The sequence below is a fragment of the Lontra canadensis genome, unplaced genomic scaffold (assembly GCF_010015895.1).
Source record: "Lontra canadensis isolate GAN:19392208 unplaced genomic scaffold, GSC_riverotter_1.0 scaffold159, whole genome shotgun sequence".
In the NCBI taxonomy this organism is placed as follows: Eukaryota; Metazoa; Chordata; class Mammalia; order Carnivora; family Mustelidae; genus Lontra; species Lontra canadensis.
Genome location: NW_022631153.1, coordinates 1,425,418 through 1,438,967, shown reverse-complemented (window position 1 = coordinate 1,438,967; position 13,550 = coordinate 1,425,418). Strand labels below are relative to the sequence as shown.

Here is a 13,550-nt window from a genome sequence, read left to right as displayed (position 1 = left end):
AAACTTGACTCTTGAATATGCAAACAGAGCCCTATGGGATTTTAAAACCCATATCAACCTCAATAAATTGTTTCTGAGAATTATTGTCTTGTTACAGGTTTCGAGTTCTTATTTTGGAATTGACAAGGAGAATGCTTAATTTTAGTAAGTTCCTACCTACTTTTAATTTCTACTGTCACAATCCTAATGTTTTCCATGACAATGGATACTTCTGGCTGAGCAAAGGAAATGTCCAAACAGAGCAAAGAAAAATCTCACCAATGTATTTCAAAAAGTTACCTTCATTTAATATGGGGAGCTTAACTTAACATTCCTAGGAGGCAATTATTATTATTAGCCCCATTTTCTGGGAAATTAAGATTTATAGTTTGTAAATAGCCAGGTTAGGTCACTTGGCATGGTAGATATGGCAGAAATACAAAGAAACAATGCATTAGAAGTGAAGGAAGGAGTAGGGTTGGAGGGATGTATTTAGGTTAATTAGGGAAGGGAAAAAAAAATCTAAGAGGAGCCAAATTCTTGTTAGAAAAAGGAATGGTCAGGACACTGGGGACTCAGTAAGATAGAAGAGAAGGTGAATTGGCCGTAAGAAAAGGGAGAGTCAGAAAGAACAAGGACATTAGATACCACCACACTGAGAGTAGGTCTCAGTTATTGAAGAGTTAAGTTTATAGCCATGGGAGTGTGTAGCTCAATTGAAGTGGAAGTAAAAGTCAATGGAGTATTAAATTACAACACATAATACATTGCTTGACATATGGTAGATTCCCCAGAAATATTAATAACCTTAAGAAAATCAGGAACTCCAAAGCTACTTACAGATGGTAAGCTGTTTTCATCATATTTAACTATGTGGACATGTTAGTATGCTCTCTAATGGGGGAAATAATTCAACAGCCTTGATTACAGGCTGTTAAAAGGATACCTCAGATCATGACCCATCTAACCCTAACCATAACCACAAAGTATTAGAATTGCCAGAGCAAAGTATTGTAGGGGAAAATTGTGAAAGAATTTCAGATGGACCAAAGAGATGACCAGCTGTCTTTAATGGAAAATTCTACCTTGTCTAGCACAACCTTTGGGGTTATCTGATTCTATGGGGTCCCTGGGCCTTTCTTGTCTTTGAGCTATTTCTAATTTCTATAAATTGCAAATCACTGGTAGTACTACAAATGATTCTTGTCTATAGAATTGAAAATGACTGACTTCTGATGGAAGTAGAATCAATATTTTTCCTCCTTCCATCTTACATCAAGAAGTCAGTTTTGAATCTATGGAAGCAAATCCATTTCAGTGTGCCTTACTGCCTAGATATGTGCAGACCTTTGAATTCTCCATAGAACTCATTGTAGCATTTTACTAGATTGTTCATTAATTAATAAGTTAAATCAGTTAATAAATCAGTTAAATAAAATAATAATAATAAACAAAATAAATAATTTTAATAAATAATTTATTAAATATATAAATAAATATATATTTATAATATATTATATAATATATAAATAAATATATAAATAAAATATATAAATAATAATTTAATTAATAAATAAATAAAAATAATCAGTTAAATAAAATTTTTTGACAAGTGTTCTTATATATTTGTAAGTAAAGCATGATTACCCTCTTAAACAATTTTCCTTTGATATTACAAAAAATGTAATTCCTGTTCCCCACTAAACCTACGGAATGAGTTGAAATCAAAGTCTTAAAGCCCAAGAATCTGCATTCTCTGGGTGCCTGGATGGCTCAGCCAGTTAAGCATCTGACTTGATTTCAGCTCAGGTCATGATCTCTGGGTCATGACAAGCTCCACACTAAGCTTGATTCTCCTTCTCTCTTTCCCTCTACATCACATCATTTGTGCTCAATCTCTCTCTCGGAAAAAAAAAAAAATCTGGATTGTTAGTAAGCTTTTCAAGTGATTTTTAGGCATATTAAAGTTCGTTAACAGCTGAGGTCTATTACTATAAACACTTGGGCTCAAATAAATTATTTATTTATAATTCCATCCTCATCAAGGTAAATTTTTGGTTAACAAAAATGGAAGAAACACTTTTATTCAGTAAGAGTGGGACCAGTAATGGGTAGATTAATTAAACATTTCAGTTAAGAGGAGGAATCCTAGAAAGTATTACACATATACCTATAAAAGTGTTTAACTTAAAAGCTACATGTGTAAATAAATTTGCCAATATTTTGTTACAGGGTCAAAGCCTTAGGTTGACTCACTGGCATTTCTTGCAGAAACCAGCCCAGTGATGCATTGTCCCTGATTTCGAGCTTCACATTCTATATAGTGAAAACTGGGGCAAAGCAGTCCACAAACTGAGTCACAGATTTTACAGTTTTTCCCATTTGTTTCCAGTTGTCTTGCCTACAATTTAATCTAGGAGCAACTGTTTTATTGTTTCATCTTTCTAATGCATCCAGCTTATTTTTCAGAGAACCAATACTCCTATTTTATTCATTTTCTCAACTTACATAATATTTAATTAAATGATATAATTATGACAGCAGGAACAAATGACATAAACACAAGTGGGGACAAACACAAGTGTGTCTTAGAAAATGTACAAGGTATATGATAGGAGCAGAAATATATGGGCATTAAGAGTAGATTTTTAGTGCTCACTTCGGCAGCACATATACTAAAATTGGAACGGTACAGAGAAGATTAGCATGGCCCCTGCTCAAGGATGACACACAAATTCGTGAAGCGTTCCATATTTTTATGCAATAAAATAGGGGGTAGGAAAAGAAAAAATGAAAGAAGATGGGATCGGAAGGGAGACAAACCATAAAAGACTCAATCTCACAAAACAGGCTGAGAGTTGCTGGGGGGAGGGGGATAGGGAGAGGGTGATGGGGTTATGGACATTGGGGAGGGTATGTGCTATGGTGAGTGCTGTGAAATGTGTAAACCTGGCAATTCACAGACCTGTACCCCTGGGGATAAAAATACATTATATGTTTATAAAAAAATTTAAAAAAATTTTTTTAAAAGAGTAGATTTTTAGAAAAAGAGTAGCTCAACAGTTTTCAGCTTATAGTGGATATTAGTTAGTAGGTTTAACAGGAATACCAGAGAACGTTGGTTTATTGAGCAAAGCAGTTAGTGGAGATCAACTAAGGGAGCACCTAAATGTCTTAATTCCTCCTACTGTGTCTTACTTTGGGCAGGAAATACTCCAGGATAGGGTAAACCTCTGAAAAGGGCTAGGTGATAAATATTTTAGGCTTTGCCAGTCACAAAGTCTCTGTAGCAACTATGGAACTCTGTCATTGTATCACGTAGGAAAGCAGCCATAGCACATGGCTATATTCCAATAAAACTTTATTTAAAGAAATGGGAACATTGCCTGGTGGCCATGTATAGATTTTGCTTTTTGGGTACAATTTTCTAAATCAGTAGCTCCTAACCTTTTGTCACCAAGAATCATTTTTAATTCACCTCTTCTCCATTCCATATTTAAAAACCCTTTTTTAAAGAAAGTATATTTACTTCCTTTGTTTCCTACTTTATTTTTAATTAATCAAAGACATATAAGTCTATGCATTAGAGATTCTAATCAATATGAGATAACCAACATTATTATACTCTGTTGACTTAATACTGAATAGAAATAAAGAAATTCAGCCACAGTTTTTTTTAATCTGTGTAGCTTTATCTAGTATGAACATATAATTTGTTGACATTTTTTAAAATATTAAATACAATTTTTGGATATCACCACACCTGACTTCCCATTCTTACATTCATGGATTCCTTAGGAGCTTGGGAGATCATCCAGAAAAATAATAAATATGGACAGAATGGACTTGAACTACACTTTAGACCAACAGATATTCCATACATACTTTAGACCTAGTAGACATATAAAGAACAGTCATTACAACAGCAGAACACGTACTTTTCTCAAGCACACAGAATATTCTCTGGAGCAAAAGAGAGTTCACAAAACAAGTCTTAGCAAATTTAAAAAGATTAAAAGATTAAAATCAACCACCTTTTCTGACCACAATGGTATGAAACTCGAAATAAATATGGAGGAAATCTGCAAAATTCACTAATTTATGGAAGTTAAATAACATATTCTTTAATAACCACTGACTTAAAGGAGAAATAAAAAAGAGAAATTAAAAATATCTTGAAGCAAACAAAAATGGAAACAGCATACTAAAACCTATGGGACGCAGCAAAAGCAGTTCTAAAAAGAAAGTTTATGGTGATAAATGCCTACATTAAAAAAAACAAAGATCTCAAGTAAAGATCCTAATTTTACCCTTTAAGGAACTAGGAAAAGAAGAATAAATTCAACCCAAATTTTTCTGAAGGAAGAAAATCACAAAGATCAGACCAGAAATAAATGAAATAAGAAAGTAGATAAACATTAGAAAAGATCAATGAAATTAATATCTGGTTTCTTGAAAAGATAAATAAAACTGACAAAGCTTTAGCTAGACTTATTAAAAAAAAAAAAAAGACTCAAGGGGCGCCTGGGTGGCTCAGTGGGTTAAAGCCTCTGCCTTCAGCTTAGGTCATGATCCCAGGTCCTGGGATCGAGCCCCGCATCAGGCTCTCTGCTCAGCAGAGAGTCTGTTTCCTCCTATCTCTCTCTGCCTGCTTCTCTGCCTACTTGTGATCTCTGTCAAATAAATAAATAAAATCTTAAAAAAAAAAAGACTCAAATAAATAAAATCACATAAATGAAAGAGGAGACATTATGTCTGATACCACAGAAATAAAAAGGATCCTAAGAATTACTTTAAATAATTACATGCCAATAAATTGGATGACCTGGAAAAAGTGGCCAAATTCCCAGAAGCATACAACTACCAAGACTAAATCATGAAAAAAAGAAAAAAATAGAAAACCTGAATAGTCCAATAATGAGTAATCAAAAATCTCCCAACAAAGAAAAGGTGAAGGCCAGATGGTTTCCCTGGTGAATTGTACTAGAAATTCAAATAATTAACACCAATATTTGTCAAACCCTTAAAAAAACTGACTCCCACACTCATTTTGTGAGGCCACCACTACCCTGATAACAAAGCCAGGTAAGGACACTACAAGAAAAGAAAACTACAGGCCAATATCTCTGATTAATACAAATGCAAAATTCTCAACAAAATATTAGCAAAGTGAATTCAACAGCACATTAAAAAATCGTATACCATGATCAAGTGGAATTTATCTCTGGAATCCAAGAATGTGTCAACATACACAAATCAATAAATGTGATATACCATTTTAATAGAATGAAAAATAAAAATCATATAATCCTGTCAATAAGATGAAGAAAAAGGATTTGACAAAATATAACAACCTTTCATTACAAAAAACTGAACAAATTGGGTTAAGAAGGAATGTACCTCAGATAATGAAGGAAGATATGACAAGTCCAAAATGAACATCCTGCACAATGGTGAAGGTTGAAAGCTTTTCCTCTCAGATCAGGAAGAACACAAGGGCTCCCACTCTTACCACTGTTATTAAGCATAGTACTTGAAATCTTCACTAGAGCAATCAGACAAGAAAAAGAAATAGAAGGCATCCAAATCAGAAAGGAAGAAGCAAAACCATCTTTGTTTACAGATGATATGATCTCATATATAAAAAATCCTAAAGACTCCAGGAAAAAACAAGTTCTAATTAATCAATGAATTCAGTAAGGTTGCAGAATATAAAATCAACATACAGAAGTCAGTTGCATTTCTATATTCTAAAAACAAAAATCTGAAAAAGAAAACTGTAAAAATCCCATTCACAATAGTATCAAAAACAATAAAATACTTAGGAATAAATTTAACCAGAAAGGTGAAAGAGCTGTAAAATAAACATGACAAGACTTTGATGAAAGACATTTAAGAAGACACAAATGGAAAGATATCTTGTGTTCGTGGATCAGAAGAATACTGTTAAATGTCTAAACTACTCCAAAGCCATCTACAGATTCAATGTAGTCCCTGTTAAAATTCCAGTGGCATTTTTCACAGAAAAAAAAAAAAATCCTAAAAATTCATATGGAACAACAAAATACCCTGAGTAGTAAAAGCATTCCTGAGAAAGAGATAAAGCATCATACCTCCTCATTTCAAGTTAATAAAAGCTGCAGTAATCAAAACAATATGGTGCTGGCATAAAAATAGCTATGTAGACCACTGGTACATAATTGAGAGCTCAGAAATAAACCTTTGTATAAATGGTAAACCAATATTTCACAAGTGAGCCAAAAATACCTGATGATATAAAAGGATACTCTCTTTGATAAATGATGCTGAGTAAACTGGATAATCACATGCAGAGAAATTAAATCAGACCCCTATCTTATGTCATTCACAAAAATTAACTTAGAAGAAATTGAAAAACTTAAGACCTGAAACCATAAAACTTAGGGAAAACATGGGGGAAAGCTCCTCAACAATGAGTCTGCAATGACTTTTAGGATATAAGACCAAAAGCACAAGCAACAAGAGCAAAATAAACAGGTGAGACTACATCAAACTAAAAAACTTCTGCACAGCAAAAGAACTGATTGACAAAATGAAAAGGCAATCTACAGAGTGGAAGAAAAATATTTGTAAATCATATTATTCCTAAAGGAGTAATATCTAAAATATATAAGGAACTCAAAATCTCAACAGCAAATAAAAAATAAATAAAATCCTATTAAAATAGGCAGAGAGGGCGCCTGGGTGGCTCAGTGGGTTAAGCCGCTGCCTTCGGCTCAGGTCATGATCTCAGGGTCCTGTGATCGAGTCCCACATCGGGCTCTCTGCTCAGCAGGGAGCCTGCTTCCCTCTCTCTCTCTCTCTCTGCCTGCCTCTCCGTCTACTTGTGATCTCTCTCTGTCAAATAAATAAATAAAATCTTTAAAAAAAAAAATAAAATAAAATAGGCAGAGAAACTAAATAGGCATTTTTCCAAAAAAGACATACGAATGGCCAACAGGTACATTAAAAGATGCCCAACATCACTAGTCATCAGGGAAATGTAAATTGAAACTACAATGAGATATCATTTCACTCCTGTTAAAATGGCTATTACCAAAAAGACAAAAAATAACAAGTGTTGGCAAGGAAGTGAAGAAAAGGAAATCCTATGCCTTGTTGGTGGGAATATTTTCCACAATGGAAAACGGTATGGAAGTTCTTGAAAAAATTAACACTAGAACAACCATATGATCCAGCAATCCTGCTTCTGGGTATATAAAGGAAAGGAAATTAGTATCTTTTTCTTTTTTAAATATTTTATTTATTTATTTGACAGACAGAGATCACAAGTAGGCAGAGAGGCAGGCAGAGAGAGAGAGGGGGGAGGAAGAAGGCTCCCCGCTAAGCAGAGAGCCCGATGCGGGGCTTGGTCCGAGGACTCTGGGGTCATGACCTGAGCTGAAGGCAGAGGCTTTAACCCACTGAGCCACCCAGACACCCAGGAAATTAGTATCTTAAGGAGATATCTGCATTCCCATGTTCATTGCACCATTATTTACAACAGCTAAGATATGGAAATAACCTAAGTGTCACACACACACACACACACACACACACAAAATGGAATATTTATAAACCACAACGGAATACTATTCAAGCCATTAGAAAAAAAGAGATCTTCCATTTGCAGTAACATGGATGTGTCTGAGGTCATTATGCTATGTGAAAAAAGTCAGACAGAAAATAAATACTGTATGATCTCACTTATTTGTGGAATTCTTAAAAAAGCAAACTCATAGTAACAGCAAATGATGGTTATCAGAGGGGGGAGAAGTGAGGAAAATGGGGGTATGCTGGTAAAATCTTCCAATTATAAGATAAATAAGTTCAGGGGATCCAATGTACAACATAGTGATTATGGTTAACAATACAGTATTATCTCCTTGCAAGTTAGTGAGAGAGTATATCTTAAATGATCTCACTGTGAAAAAAAAGTAAATTATGTGTGAGAAGTTGGAGGTTTTCTCTAATGATATAGTGGTAATAATTTCTCAACATGTAAATATGTCAAACTAAGACCTCAAACCTATACAATGTTGTATGTCAATTACATATCAATAAAGCTGGATAGATAAATAAACAAACAAAACACATAAATAAATACCAATGCTGCTCTGATGCATTAATGAGAAACAAAAATAACTTTGAGAGCAGATTAACACCAACAAAAAAATATTTAGGAGCCTCAGGATCTTAGATTGGAAACCACTGCTCCATGTAAAGAAATGAATGAACAAAAAAAAAAAAAAAGAAAGAAAGAGGGAGGGAAAAGGGATAAGCATAGCCAAAAATTGTAAATTAATTAATGGCCGTGTATTTTATTAATCAGTTTGTCAACTTTAGGGAGACAGATCCAACAGGATAACATGGATTCCGGTAACACCACCTCTAGGAAGATTTTATTTTAGCTCACTGACCATATTACCAATACCATCCTGAAATAGTCTCAACTTTTGACTTAATTCTGTGAACCATTCTGTTACCAGTCACTCTACACATTCCTTAATAGAAGGAATGGTGCTGCGAAGGGAAAATAATTACGGGAATATAAATTGTTGTTTCTGGCTCAGGTGAGACAAAAGTTAACAATCAATATTTCTTAAAGAATTATAAAAATTGGGATGTCAGAATAAATTCAATGGATCTATTAATGTAAACTGAATGGACACTATTTACTGGTAGCAGGAGGTTGTATAACAACAATGGGTTTAATTTCATTGAGTAGAGTTCAAAGTTCACTGTAGCTTTGTAGCCCTTATGGGTTACCTTCATGCATTCTGTTTTCCTTTTTCTTTTTTTTTCCTCCTCAATAATAAATTTAGCCAATTCAGTTTTTAAAACATAATATTTTGGGGGGCGCCTGGGTGGCTCAGTGGGTTAAGCCTCTGCCTTCAGCTCAGGTCATGATCTCAAGGTCCTGGGATGGAGTCCCGCATCAGGCTCTCTGCTCTGGCAGGGAGCCTACTTCACCTCCTCTCTCTGCCTGCCTTTCTGCCTACTTGTGATTTCTGTCTGTCAAATAAACAAATAAAAAAAAAAATCTTTAAAAAAAAACATAGTATTTTTTAAGATTTTATTTATTTATTTATTTATTTGACAGAGACAGAGAGAGAGAGAGAGCTAGCAGGGGGATGGCCAGAAGAGAGGGAGAGAGAGAAAATCTCTAATAGACTCCCACTGAGAGCAGACCTGACTCAGAGCTCAATATCAGGACCCTGAGATCATGACCTGAGCTGAAATCAAGATTTGGTTGCTCATCTGACTGAGCCACCTAGACCAGACACCTCTAAAAACGTAATATTTTTAGCAGATTAATGGCTTTTGACATAGTTGCCTACTAATGTTTATCAATGCCCATAATCAAAGTTCTATTTCCTCCATTCTTTCTTCTTCATCATAAATACTTACTGATTTTATTTTTTTGTATCAGATCTAAATGTTTCTCCTGTGTTTCTTTTAATCCAAACAACAGAACAGGATTTTAGTAAAGTTAGTGCACTTGGTCCGAACCCAACCTAGACCTTGCCACTCACATGCCGAAATCACTATTAAATGTAATCTTTTGCTACCAGAATGCGGAGGAAGAAAGTACCGTCTGCCCTTGTCAAAATCAATTGTTTTACCTCGCTTTTAAAAAATCAATGGATTAATATATTCCTTCCAGCAAAATCAAGAAATAAAAATTTGGAAATGTAAAACATGCTGTTGAGTCTCTACATAAGGATGCTAACAGAGCATAAATAACAACTTAAATTTTCATTTCAAATGAAAGACACTTTTTAAGAGGGGAAGGGTTAGTAATTTGTTAAAAGCCTCCAATTTAAATTGCTGCAACCACACATAAGGATTTTCTTTCATTTAAAGGCTTTTACAAGAGCACTTTAAAGCGTAATTGGTTTCTCCCCTAAATCTAGTCCAAAGTCACCATTTACAACTGAACATCAAAGAAAATTTCAGGCATGATTTTGAAGCTCTTGCACTTTACAAAATGCCGTTTGCAACATTAGATTTCTAACATTTTAACTATCTTTTTTTTTTTTGCATCAATAAACTGCCTTCCTTTCTACCCCTACTCCTCATTTCATTTAATATACAATTTTTCTGAGCATTCTTACCCATCTTTAATTTTAAATATGACAGAAGTATATAATACAGTACTGTACATCTAGTATGTATATAAGTATTTTATCTAGTCAGACAACTTCTCTTTAAAAGATATTTTATTTTTAGAAATTTGGGGAAAAGCCTTCTTCAGCTGCCAGCAACGAAAATACAAAAGCTAGGTCAATGTTTCCCAAATTTGTTGAGCTGTAAGAATCGTTTTTGACAGTTGTCAAAAATACCCATTCCTGGGTCTCTTCAATGATCTTCTGAATGAGAATCCTTATGTGAAGGGCCTGGGAATCAGTATCTTAAACAAATATCTGCAATCGTTCTTACCAGTAAAGCTTGGAAAATCACACAAGGATCCCAGTCATTGAATAACCTTGAAAACTTGGAACAATTACTGAAAACACATGAACAGAATTTCAAAATCCTCCCTTTCACTGAATACAGTGTTTGTTCACACCTCCTCATCCTCCTTAACTCATCAAGGACCTAGAGGACTTATGTAACTCCTGAAAGCCACGGACACATGGGAGGATCTGGAAATAAAATTCATAAAGAGGAAAAGCAGCTGTTTAACTTAAAAACCGAGGGTGGGAATAGAGGGGAGAGTCATGAATTTATCCTAATTTAAGCATAAGGTATTGACTTGGTTCTCCAAATGAAATTGGCCTCATTTTTATTTTCTGTAACTCTGTGTTGTAACTCTTATGTATATATAGTGGCTGAGCAAGAAGGAATGAAATCCAGAAATGCAGAATGTACTATCCCTATTTGCTTCCCATGCAGCCAGTCAGTAGCAAGCTGCTCTTACCTCTTCTCCAGCTACTCTCTAGGTCAAGCCAACTTCCCTCCACACTGCTCTGGTGAAAACTCTTACCCACATGTCACCTGTGGGTTAACTCAATGGTTTTCCTTTGAATCTGTTCTTCTTAACACCTGAGATATTAAATAATGTTGATCTTTATGGAGTTTCTACTCCATCTTGATTTCTATAATTCTACTGTAACCCTGTTACTGCCTTCCTTTTTTATCTTCCTGCCTTCACTTTTTCTTTCTACCCCCCTACGGTATGGTTGTATGGTTTAGTGCCTGCTCTTCTGGTCTCTCCACATTCATTCCCTCAGAGCATGCATCCATTCTCTTGCTTTCAACATTCCTGCCAATGTGATGACAACCTATAATAATAACAAGGTTGGTGATAGTCACAACTGACATCTACTGAGCACTTACTTGTGGGTCGTAACCACTCTACATGAATTACACCATTAAATCCTCATAACTCTCAGAGGTACTATTACTAACCCCATTTTAAGAGATGAAGAAATTGAGTTTTTGCCAAATGTCACTTATAAAAGCCAACACAAGCACCCTCTCATCCTATCTCTTTTGTTCATGGCTCTGGGAATTTTTTCAACGTGGCCCAGATTATTAAAAGAAAAAGGGAAGTAATGTGAAAATATTGGAAAAGATGTGATAATAGTATGCAAGGATACTGACCTATCAAATTTTTTGCTATGGTTTTGTTTTCTGAGTTAATTTTGAGATGGGCCCATCCTGATTCTATGGTGCCACCAGGAATCATGAGTTTAATAATGTCTCCTAAGAGTCTTGAAGCCAACTGGTCTCTAAGTTTTCTACATTATGTAAAGAGTTGGGGCTTGAGTAAAAGAGTTTTGGTATCACTTACACAACCCATCACATTGTTTTGTGCCAGTCGTAGTATATTGATACCCAGTGTTGTGTTTGGACCAGCTCCTGTGCTCCTTATTATGATTGCAAGATGCCCTTCAACAACAACGGGAAACTTTGAAAAAAACATAAGTATAAGACCTGGAAATCACACAGCACAGCTGAGGCCACACAGCAAGTTTGCACAGGGCAGCGGGACAGGACATGGCGAGCACAGAAGTTTGCACAGGCTAAGGGTTCTGCTTTTATTGGAGCCAGGGGTGAGGGTCTAAGTCTTAGGGAATTTAAAACATACGAGTGCAAATTTAAAGCTCAGGAAGAGAAAAGACAAATGATCGAAATGGTCAATTATTGATATCAACCAAGATTACAAAGGAGCCTCAGTGGGGCACGCGGTGGCCTGAGTCTTTATCTAGTCTTGTGGTTGGCAATGTTTTCTTTCTTTCTTTCTTTTTTTTTTTTTTTTGAGATAACCATCTTTTGTCAGTTGCTTGTATTACAAAAAGAAAAGCCAAGGCTCAGGGCTTACACAACGTAGGCCAAGTGCTGTCGAATAACCATCCTAGAGTACAGTTCTGTTCATCTCATCCCCTGAAATTTCATCTCTCATAACTGGTTCCTGATGTTATGCAAATTTTTCAGCTAGAAAATGACCCCACTGTGCCTTCTCAATCCTGGTTCCCACCACTGTACTGTATGTGCTCTGTGCTCCAAACAACTGAGCCATTCACTGCTGTGAAAAGCCCAGCCCTCATCTAGCTTCTTGCCTTTGTTCATACTGTTGCCACCATCTTAGCACCAAGCATACAGTGTCTTTGCAGAGATGCTTGATAAATAATTAAGGAATGGATCTCCAGTGGTCTCCAGGATATGCTACACCCCTCCAATTTTCTTCCTCCGGTTTTTCTACCACAACCCCTCCTATTTAATCAAGCCACACTCCTAAATGCTCCACTCTTATTATCCCACAGGCACACCTCGGGCTTTAGAATCTTAACATGTTAACAGACATTTATGCAGGGTCTACTTTGAGGCAAGTACTGCATGGGGTGTGCGTGAAACAAAAATAAATAGGCTACTTATGTTTCTGCCCTGAAAAAGCACACAATTAGCTACAGAATGAGAAAGGCAGCATGCTGGAGGATGGTGTTTTGTTGGAATGTTAACCTGAAAAATAAAACTGTCAGTTATTTTACTAGCAAAAATGGGTTTAGTAGGGAATAACAGGATTACAATTCGGGACATGCAAGCTATGGCAAAACCATGGGCAAGTTTAACAAACAAAAAAGAGGAACATTACTTTGCATGGAAGAAGGAGGAGGCTGGGAGGGGTTATTCTGAACAAAAGTCCATTGTGGGGGGGGGGTGGGGAGGGAGGAAGTCCAGGTGATGAAGGTTTCTAATGGGCTGAACTACAGCAGTAGAAGATCTTGTAGAAGTACCTGGTAGGAGACACAATATACATCTTTCCCTAGCAGGGGCTGGTAATTGATAATTCTTTCATGCTGATGATTCTTCTTTTGGGGGTCTGTAATTGACAATTCTTCCTGTAATTCAAGTTGAGTGGAAAGGCTTCACCTCCTAACTCCCTTTTCTCTCCTCCTTTCTCCATTTTAGTGAGGTTTCCCTTTATTAATATTCACAGAAGCAAATGATGCTCCAGTTTGTCTTAAAGGTTGAAACACTGCGCCAAGTGAAGAGCGTGGGAAAGAGGATAGGGCAGCATTCCAGGCAGCAGGAGCAAAGAGAGA

At 35.8% G+C, this 13,550-nt stretch overlaps 1 non-coding gene across 1 annotated transcript; it reads left to right on the top strand.

Moving 5' to 3' along the window:
• Positions 1–2,630: 2,630 nt before the first annotated feature.
• On the top strand, positions 2,631–2,737 carry LOC116859569. The gene has a single exon (XR_004381190.1). It is a non-coding gene; the product is annotated as a U6 spliceosomal RNA (small nuclear RNA).
• Positions 2,738–13,550: the final 10,813 nt, after the last annotated feature.